The sequence below is a fragment of the Camelina sativa genome, chromosome 11, assembly GCF_030686135.1.
Source record: "Camelina sativa cultivar CO46 ecotype springtype chromosome 11, ASM3068613v1".
Lineage (NCBI taxonomy): Eukaryota > Viridiplantae > Streptophyta > Magnoliopsida > Brassicales > Brassicaceae > Camelina > Camelina sativa.
In genome coordinates, this window is record NC_141890.1 from 18,244,282 (window position 1) to 18,255,940 (window position 11,659).

The 11,659-nt window shown below is 36.7% G+C and overlaps 1 pseudogene; it reads right to left on the reverse strand.

The window, feature by feature from the left end:
- Positions 1-1,302: 1,302 nt before the first annotated feature.
- LOC147934200 (uncharacterized) lies at positions 1,303-8,550 on the reverse strand (annotated as a pseudogene).
- Between the last annotated feature and the right edge of the window lie 3,109 nt (positions 8,551-11,659).

Consider the following 11,659-nt stretch of genomic DNA (forward strand, 5'->3'; position numbering starts at 1 on the left):
TGGCTAATTGGCTATGCTCTCCAAGGGTTTTCTTGTTTAAAACAAGAAAAATACTTTCAGCATTTGTGATCTCGTAATTTATAGTTACTAGTATCAAAAATTCAAATTTGCTGTAGAATTGAAGAGAAACTGCATTAAATGCGAATTTCAGCAACCAACCATTCTAATCCTTGAAATGATCTTAAGGTACATATATCTATCAGAAGTAGAAACAAATGTAACGTTCTCACTGCCATTAATCTTAGCTGTTCTATGTCTTTTTTCGATCTCTGAACCTATCTTTGTCTGATTTTCGGTATGCTATTTTTGGGAGGCTCAAAAGACTTTTTTACCGATCCTATAAATCATCACTCGCACAATTAACTCGCTCGCACGATACTAATAATCATTTCTCGGTAGGTCACTACGCACACTTAGCTGTAAATATTTTTCTAGATAATTGACAAAAAAGCACTCTAATTACACATGTAACCAAATCAATGATTTTAAATTTTTCCTTATGCACCACTATATAACCTCAAATCTGCGAATTACAATAAACATATTCTAAAGCTAGTTTAACAAAATGTTGTCTAGATACTTCCGCTAAATTTTCTTTAACCATTGGCTACATTAATTTTTGGTACTATATGATAAAAAAAGGTTCAAATATCACTACAAGAAAACAACCGATTTGCGATGGAAGAATTCATCGCAAGTCCCTCGCAAAACGAAAATCGCAAGGGATTTGCAAGACACACAAGTTTCTCGCAAATCGCGTCTCGCAAATTTCAAATATCGCAACTCCCTCGCAACTATTGCGAAGAACATTTTCCCTCGCAAAATTTGCGAGAGACATTTCACTCGCAATTGTTGCGAGGAACTTTCTTTCACGCAAATGTTGCGAGGAACTTTCTTTCACGCAAATGTTGCGAGGAACTTTGTTTTACGCAAATATCTCGCAATTCGCGAAGATATATTTCCTTGCAAATCTCTAACAATTTGCGAGAGACCTTCGCTATCGCAATCTGAAACAATTTGCGAGAAACGGTATCCATCGCAAATACGTTGCAACATGCAACACCTCAAATTTTAAAATGAAATTTTGTTTTGCTTATTCTTGATTAAATTCATATTAAATTAAAATTAATCCAGAATTACGAATACAATTAAAATTGAGGTGAACTTAAATAAAATTAGGAATAGAATTAAAATTTCAACTGTAAAATGAAAATTAAAATTGTCTTAAAATTTACAAACATAATGTGTTTGTATTAAAAAGATACAAACATAAAGATTGAGAGAGAGAATATTCAAATTGTCTTAAAAAGATTGCGAGAGAGAGTTGATGTTTCTGGTTCCAGTTCTGCTACTGTTGTTGGTTTCATCGGTGTTGCCCTCTTCTCCGGCCACTGGGTTGACTTCTGGTGGTGGGTTGTTCATTGTCGGGGTTGTAGCATTTTCTGGTGGGTTGCTCACTGTCGGGTTTCGAAACTGTGCAGCAAACTCAGGATCTTTTGCAGGGAGATAGTCGAAGTAAGCATCATAGCAATGCATCCTTTGTGCACTCTCTTGGATTTGACTCGCTTGTGTCTGGATTTGAGTCGCTTGAGTCTGTATACACTCCTCAGCTTATGCTAGTTCCTGAGCTAAAATGACCGGAGCATTAGACGGAGACAAAGGTGGTGGACAGCCAATGGAAGATGACGCTTCAAATTGCATAGAACCAACCCCAAAAATCCTGTTTTTTTTCTTAGGAGCAACCTAAGAACAAAACAAAAAATGAACTTGTAAGTTACTCTCTACATTACTATACGATTGCATCCACATTACTCTATACATTACTATACGATTGCATCCATATAACTATCATATGATTGGCAACCCCACATTACTCTCTACATTACTATACGATTGCATCCATATACATATAAAGTGTATAAAACTTACCGATGTGTAAATTTTGTTTTTGATATGAATGGGCACCCCAGCAGAAGCACACTCTCCATTATCCCCCATACAAAGCTCAGATTCCAACTCTTGAATATTGGAGGACACCTCATTGAACAGAGACTCGGACTTTCTATCCGTAAATGAGCCATCAGACTTTCGATGAGTGTCTTCTAAGATGCGTAGAAAGTCAGGAGTTAACTCACCGGTTAGCTCAGACTGAAAAAGAGAAAAAGAAAATTGATTAGTCAAATAATAACTAATCATAAGGTAAAAGAAGGCCTAAATTTAAATAACTACACTTACATGTTTCCGAGCACGAGCTTTGAAGGAAGTTTGGCCTGAGCGGTGCTTATATATTCCGGTGCCATCTGGGTCATGATATCAAGCATTACGGCTGTTGATGCTCTTGATTTCTGATTTGGGATCAAGCCAATACGGAACCAGACCTTCCCATACTTGAGGATCAATCCATCGTGGCTTTGACTCATCACCTTTTTGCTTCCACTTTAACTTCCACCTCGACACTTGATCACACATCCTTTCCTTCAACTTGGCTTCAAACTCCTGCCTTACCCTCTCGTTAATGGCTCGGTCCCAATTATATGTTTGCTTCCAAAAAAAAAGTATATTAGTCTCAGTCAACAACAAAAAAAATATATGTAAAAATTGAAAACAAAAAAATGACTTACCGCAAAAGTTTCATACCAACGGTCAACCACTGGAGTCGGCATATGTGTCCAATTGGCATGAGGCTCTTTGAAATCTCTTTCAAAGATGCTTTGTACAGTAGTCGCAACAGCAGGATCTTGATCAAACCTTCAAACATACGGAGAAACAAAGAATATGAATCAATCTTAGAATTCGAAAATGAGATTAAAAACATAAGAATTCTAATATGAAATTAAAAACATTACCAGAGAGTTCTTTGAGGTCGGCGCGGATCTAGCCTCGTTAAACCTGCACGCCCAGGACTATCGAGCAACTCTTCCAGAGTTAGACTGTTTAGTCGGGCAGAAGCTCTAGTAGAAATCGAACGAGCAGGTGGAGACGTACCAATCTCTAGATCCGGTTGATGAGAGGGCAGTAGTTGATGAGAGGGAAGTGGTTGATGAGAGGGCAGTGGTTGATGAGAGGGCAGTGGTTGAGACGATGACCGACGGTTATTTTGGACCGCCGCTGTGTTCTGAGAACCGGCGGAACCCCGACTATGGTTTGAACTGGTGGGTCCGGGTACACGTTGATTAGTGAAAAACCTTGTGTAATCATTACCATGAAACATCTACAATAAAAATTAAAGTAAAATTAATCAGAAAAATCAAATTAAACAATTAAAATTAAACAATTGAAATTAAACAATTGAGCTAAAATTAGGGTTTGGGAACTACCTTGACGGAGAAGCGGAGAAGACGAAGAAGGAGATCAGGAAATCAGGAAAGCTGGAGAAAATTGAAACAGAGCCGAAATAGAAATCTCTCCGAAAAATCAAAAAAAAAAAAAATCAGATCCACGAAAATTACTTGAAATAATTGAAATAGAAATAACTAAAAATTAGGGTTTGGATTTAGAAGGAACTAAGAATTACCTTTACGGAGAATACGGAGATAACGGAGATCGGGAGATCCAGAAATCAGGAAATCAAGAAGACGGAGAAGGATATCGAGAAATCGAGAGGACGGAGAAAGGGTTTGCCGGAGAAAGGGTTTGCGGAGAAAGGGTTTGTGCGGCTAGGGTTTGCCGGAGAAAGGGTTTGCAGAGAAAGGATTTGTGCGGCTAGGGTTTGCCGGAGAAAGGGTTTGAGAGAGAGAAGGTTTGAGGGAGAGAGTTTGAGCTTCGCTCAAACCGGATCTTGATTGTATATATAAACATTTCGCGGCATTGCAAATCCCTCGTATATGTTGCGACCGATTAACTACGGTCCCTCGCAAATCACTCGCAAAAGGCCGACAAGCTGACCAATAAAAATACGCCAAACTTTGCGAGAGATTAGCGAGGGGTCATCGCATATCCCTCGCAAACGTATCGCATATCGCCGACAAATTAACCAATTAAAATACACCAGCTTAGCGAGGGATTAGCGAGAATCTATCGCACATCCCTCGCAATTTGTGAGAGATTTGCTAGGCAATATAACACTTCCATCGCAAGTCCCTCGCAAATCTATATACTATTTTTCACCAAATTCATAAACTATGGATGAGAATTTTCATAAACTCAAGAACATGCAAAGAGAAAAGGTAAGTAATAGTCATCACATCTCATCATACAAATTTACTCAATCAAAAGCTCAAAAGAAATCCCTAAACATATATATCTTATAAACCCTATACCCTAAATAACATTCATCAACCCTATACCCTAAACAACATTTATCTACCCTATACCCTAAACAACATTTATCAATAACCAATTAAAAGTTTCTTGTCTCTTGATGTTGGTTAGTGATGCTCTCCTTTAGTTTAAAAATGTTAATGATCATTATTACTAACTATATTAACATGTTTATTCAAATGCATATATAGATTTGCGAGGGAACCGTGAGGCAGTAGCGAGGGATTAGCGAGAATCTATCGCACATCCCTCGCAATTTGCGAGGGATCTGCTAGGCAATGTAACACTTCCATCGCAAGTCCCTCGCAAATCTATATACTATTTTTAACCAAATTCATAAACTATGGATGAGAATTTTCATAAACTCAAGAACATGCAAAGAGAAAAGGTAAGTAATAGTCATAACATCTCCTCATACAAATTTACTCAATCAAAAGCTCAAAAGAAATCCCTAAACATATATATCTTATAAACCCTATACCCTAAACAACATTTATCAACCCTATACCCTAAACAATATTTATCTACCCTATACCCTAAACAACATTTATCAATAACCAATCAAAAGTTTTTTGTCTCTTGATGTTGGTTAGTGATGCTCTCCTTTAGTTTAAAAATGTTAATGATCATTACTAACCATATTAACATGTTTATTCAAATGCATATATAGATTTGCGAGGGAACCGTGAGGCAGTAGCGAGGGATTAGCAAAAATCCCTCGCACATCCCTCGCAAATTGCGAGGGAATTTCCGAGGGAAGGGAAGAAAATCCTCGCAATGCCAACGCACATCCCTCACAATTTGAAAATTCTTTATTAAAAAAAAACAACAAAACGTACAATTGTTCAATAAGATTCATTTTCTGAACTACTAGAAATTACATTATCATCATTAGAATCTTCTCCATCATCGGACTCTTCGAGTTCGTCTAATTCACCCTCTTCTTCAGAAACATCACCAACATCTTCAAATTGCATGTTTTGTGGATCAGTGTGGATAACATCTTCTGTTGACATGATTGGAATGGAAATTTCACCCACTCTTTCTTGTTGCAACACGACTTGATCATCAACTAACCCGATTATAAGGCCTCGAGGATTAACTTTAATGATTGATAACCACATTTCACGTCTTGGCCTTAAACGAGGATAGGACAGAAAGCTCACTTGTTGTGCTTGTGATGCTAGGATAAAAGGATCAAATTTGGCATACGATATGTTCGCATTCACATCGACAACTCCCCAATTATTTACTCGCACGCCTCGGGCCGATGGGTCGTTCCATTTACACTTGAAAAGTACGCATCTCAGATTCAGAAGGCCTGGATAATCAACTTCTAATATTTGTTCCAAAACGCCATAGAAATCACTATCACCAGCTTGTACATAGATTCCATAATTTGCTGTAGCTTTGCGACTTCCGTGTGCATACGTATGAAAAGTATAACCATGAGTAAAGTACATCGGAGCTGTAGTGATCTTCGCTCTTGGTTCTTGAACAAGCTCATGCAACCAAAGAGGCAAGGGTTCATTTCCACATCCATTCTGAACCTATATAAACGAATACGATATTTAGATCATAAGTTTATTTAAATTAAAAATTATAATACATATAGGAACTAAAAGATCTTTTTTTTTTATTGTATCAAGATAGTGGTGGGGAAAATACGAATCCCCCCTTTTTCTGAACCCACCTCACATCAATAACTCGACCTCACATAGTATTTTAACCAATTAGCGAAATCACGCTCTTTGTAAGCCTCATAGTCAGATTCTTCTAGATTAGGATATGCTTCACGAATCTGCATTTCAAAAAGTCTAAAAAAATAGAAATTTGTTAGTTCTTTATCTTATAAAATAAAATTAATTTTAGTTTCTAAAAAAGAATACCTCTCAAAAGGTTGAACATAATCTAGATTCCTCAAGATGTAATTGTGAGCTACTCGACAATAGCTATGATCTTCCCACCATACTTCCTTTAACTTTCCAGCAAGTCTTCCTATATGGGTAAAGATATCTGGAACATCAGGAACGTTATATGTAGGTGCAATGCCTCCGTCATCATATCGTCGAGTACGTGTTTTTTTGGTTCTCACGGTGGGGCTAAAGTAGTATGATGTGAAGTGAGACGATTCCTCTGTTAGACTCCCGGCGACTATCGACCCCTCAAATCTGGCAAGATTTTTGGCCTTTCCTATAAGAGTTTTCATAAACCGCTCAAAAAGATACATCCAGCGAAATTGCACTCGCCCACCAAGATCAGCTTCATGTGGTAGATGGGTTGGAAGATGTTCCATCACGTCAAAAAAAGCAGGGGGAAAGATTTTCTCCAAGTTACAAATTAACAATGGAATATTTTCTCGTAACTGCTCTATGCCATCACTGGTCAATGTTCTAGTGCATAAGTCCCGGAAAAAACTCTGATACCTACGAACCAAATTATAAAAAATTCATGGGTAAATTATTTAAATAAATGTATATATCAATACATAAATGTAAATATCATTATATACTTATGTACCTGCAATAGCTTCATGAACATGTGTTGGCAAGAGCTCAAGAGATACAAATGGTAGTAGTCGTTGCATGAAGACATGACAATCATGGCTCTTCATACCTGAAAATTTTTGGCTTTGTTCCACGCATTTTGAAAATTTTGAGACAAACCCATCTGGAAACTTCACTTCAGATTTAACCCACTCGAACAACACCTTATTAGCCTCTGCAGACAATCGAAATTGGGGTACTGGTAATTTCCCGTCTCTTGTAAGATGTAAATCGATCCGTGCGCATATTTCCGCCAAATCCAACCTAGATCTCCTGCTATCTTTTGTTTTACCCTGCACATTCGAAAGCGTAACGATGAAATTATCGAAAACATTTTTCTCGATGTGCATCACGTCAAGGTTGTGCCGCAATAGAAGATCTTTCCAGTATGGAAGCTCCCAAAAAATACTCTGTTTGTGCCAATTGTGAGCGCTTCCATATCGATCTGGCATGTTTGCTGGTGTGTGATAGTTACCCCCACGTTTACATGTTTCTTGAGCGCCATAGTAATCAATCTGCTCAAATAAATCATTTTCAGAGACATAAGTTGGTGGAGGACCACGCACAACTTTATTCTTTCTAAACAACTTCTTGTTCTTCCGGTATGGATGATGCAAGGGAAGAAACCGACGATGACAATCAAACCAACAAGGTTTTCGCCCATACTTTAACTGAAATGCCTCGGTACGATCCATACAATAAGGACATGATAATCTTTCGTGTGTTGTCCACCCAGATAACATTCCGTACGCAGGGAAGTCACTAATCGTCCACATTAGCGCTGCCCGCATATTGAAATTCTGTTTTTGCGACGAATCGAACGTCTGAACACCTTCATACCACAGATGCTTCAGCTCATGAATCAGAGGTTGCAAGAAGATATCTAGAGCTCGCTTCGGATGCTTTGGACCTGGTACCAATCTGGAGGAAGATTGTATGGCGTCAATATAACAGGCCATAAAGAATACTGCCTCCCTGGCATACCAAATGGACTAAAACCATTTGTACACAACCTAAGATAAACATTCCTACACTCTTGAGCAAAGTCAGGAATTACCGATTGAAAATTTTTCCACGCCTTTGCATCAGATGGGTGTGTAATTTCTCCTTCTTCAGTAGAATGTTTTGCATGCCATCTCATTGCCGTTGCAGTCCGTTTTGAATTGTATAGGCGTTTTAATCTATCAGCAATAGGTAAGTACCACATACGTTTATATGGCACTCGCGTCCTTCCTTGAGTAGGCTGATATCTCAGCTTTCCGCAAAACCGACATTCCTGCAACTTAGCATCATCTTTCCAAAAATTCATGCAATAGTCAACGCACACATCAATCATTTCAGATGGTAATCCAAGACTCGCAACCAACTTCTGTATTTCATAGTAGCTCTCAGCCGATACATTATCAACTGGCAAATACTCTTTAATGAGTTCAGCCCAAGAATCCATGCAATTCTCACTTAAGTTATTATCAGCTTTAATTGTCATCATCATAGATGCCAATGATAACTTAGAATGCCCTTCTCTATATCCATCGTAGATAGGTTGATTTGCAGCATCTAACATAGCATAAAAACGTTGTGCATCTACGTTGGGTTCTTCCGTATTATTCTCAGGAAATTCAGTAGTAGTTTCATGAAATGCATCACTAACCATATCATGAATTCTATTTTCCTCATTATACCCATAAAAACCAATGTTTTTAAAACCGGACCGGTAACTGAACCGGAAAAGCTTCTGGATCATGAGTTAATATAATTTGACCGGGGTCAACCGGGTTCAATTGATTGTGATGATATTTTTATAAATAATAGGTATGAATATGTTTTCTATTTTTTCTTTCAATGATTACAACTATGATATAATTGGTTATACCAAATAAAATACTTCAATAATTATAATGTTTTAAAGAAACCTTAAAAAGTAATAAACTCAAAGTGTAACAAACTAACCATTACCAATAAAATATTTTAGTAATCAGTCTCTTCTTTTATTACGTACACTAGGGGAAAAAAATGAACACCAAATTGATTACCAAAACTATCTTGATTTTGAAGATTTGTGGTGTGAGTTGTAGAGATTTCAACTAGAAGGAAAAAAACTAGTATGAAAATTAAAAAGTTCAATTACAGAAATTTTTATTTTAAAGAACCTAACTATTGCTAAGAAGAAAGCTAGAAAAAAATAATTAATTGCACTCATTTTTACAAAAAAAGTTAGAACCTGGTTTTATCCGGTTTAATGGTTCACCAGTTTTTGGGTTTTTGGCGGGTTGATATGGTTTTTTTACCGGTTCAAATTTCTTTGGGTTTTGATATTAACCCAACCCGGGTATGTTGCCGGTTCGCGGGTTAACGTGGTTCGACCGCCGGTCCGGTTCGGTTTTGAAAACATTGATAAAAACCTAATTGATCAGATTCTTGATGTCCATAATTACTAGGTTGATCAACAACATAATTCATACTACTACTTCCAACATTACTGCTACAACCCTCTCAATGACAAAACCATGCATAGTAATTTGGCATAAATCCTCTATTATAAAGATGCTTCTTCACTAGATTAAATTCCAAATATATATCGTTGCAGCACTTAGGACATGGACAAAATATTGTACCGTTTTTAAGAGCAAAGTCTTGGTTTGTCGCCTGGTACATGAAAGCGCGCAATCCATCACAAAACTCTCTCGTCACATCACCGGTCTCCGGATCTCTGTGATTGTACATCCACTGTCGCATTGTGTATATCTCATGATGCCCGCCTCCAAACATTATTATGGAATTTAAAAGTTTTTAGGCCTTTTTTTTTGCAGCCTTTTTTTCTTTCACAAGATTTTTTTTGGTAGTAAAAGTGTTTTTGTTGCAAGTGTTTTGTGTTGTGGTTTCCATGAATCATGAACTTGCTATTTATAGGCTTACTAAAAATAACTGCTATGGATTTGCTATGGAAATTTGCAAGGGATTTGCAAGGGATATCTAAAATTTTTATTTTTTTGTAAGGGATTTACGAGGCTTTTACTATTTTGCCGACAAAACAGTTAAACTCGGAGAAAACGTGGCTGCCGACATCTTCGTCCCTTGCAACTCCCTCGCAAATTTGCTACGGATAAAGTCATCGCTAATCCGTCGCAATTTGCGAGAGAGTTGCAAGTTGTTTGCGAGGAAACTCTGCGGAGTCGCAAGTCTGTATTAAATCCCTTACAAATTTGCGAGGGACTGTGCCGTCGCAAATTTTGCGAGGGACTGTGCCGTCGCAAATTTTGCGAGGAAATTGCAAGTTCCCTTGTCTTCCTAGCAAAGTACTCACAATTCCGTCGCAAATTTGCGAGGGTTTTCTGCCGTCGCAGATTTCCATCGCAAATCAACTATTTTCTAGTAGTATATATTTTTTTTATTTAAACCGTCTAAAAAGAATGATTCTAAATGGCTAAACCTGAGTTAGCTTAGACTATATGTATTGCAGGGTTCTCACTATAATTCTCAAGAATATAAACTTAAAAATAATAAAAAAGTAAGAATGAAAAAATAAGAATCTATTCTCATTTGAGAACTCTTGAAATACTAACTTTCCACATGACAATTTATAATTAGTTTTTGAGTATTAGAAAATAAAATAAAAACTAAATTAAATTGTTTCTAATAAAAATTAATTTTTGACAAATTTTGTGAGTTTCTCACCGTTGCATATTCTGTGTCTCGATCATCCATCTACTAACTAGTAACAAGAAAGCTTTTAATAACAACAAAGAGAAAAAGCTTTTAATATAGCCAGACTCAAAGTGTGGTTAATAATTTGAGAATATAAAGTCACATGTTGCCTTTTTTGGCTCAAATTTTTTTCTTTATTTTGAGAAGCATTTGCCGTCATGTCATGGATTTGTTTTGTCCTTCCTGGCTTGTTCGGTCGAGTTGTCTTGTAAACTTTGTTTCGGATCTTGTTATACTAATCAGACGAAAAATAGTCATCCATTGAAACTTGAAAGTGTTGGGAGATAACTAACTTGAACTCTGAACAATATCGCCACAAAACGAATTGTGGACCCGTAAGTCCGTAGATTATGGATGGATGATGGATTAGTTGAGTTATACAACTTATACTTATAATTTATGAAAGTGACTAACAAAACAGTTTAAAAAGATTGACACAAGATAAATGACCAGTTGGTAAATCCAAACATTAACTGTGACGAAAATCCCTAAAAACTGTAAGAAGATTTAGATCTGCTTTCTACATATACATATATGTCTGGGCATTTTAATTGAATCTGAAACCCGAACCCGAACCCGACTTGAAATAGACAGTTTGGTTTAGATTCGGGTGGTATTAATTAAATATCCGATCGGATTTAATTTCTTTGACATTTGGATACCCGATCGGGTTCAGATATTATCTGATATCCAAAGTAGATTCGAATTAACCCGAAATATATGCAAAAATGCATCTATGTGGGTTTGAACATAGTATCTTAGATATTTATTGGTACATCATAAACCATTTTGCCACCTTAGTTATTCTGGCATACTATAAAACAGTTACATATATATATATATTATTCTAAAATTGACTTATTTTTTCCTTGGAAAATAGATATGAATCATATCATATAATTTGCTATAGATATTGTTAGATTTCATAGAAAAATTAAAGTATTTGATTCTTAAAGTGGTGGTCATGGATGAACTAATCTAGGGTTTTTGGCTGAAGAAGAGAGAGATTAAGAAGAAGGAAACAAGAAGAGAGAGGTAGAAAGTAATTTTTTTCTTTCACGACAACTTTTTTTTTTTTTATGAATTCGGGTTATCCGAAATTATCCGAACCCAAAGATACCCGATCCGATATTATAAAATACCCTATA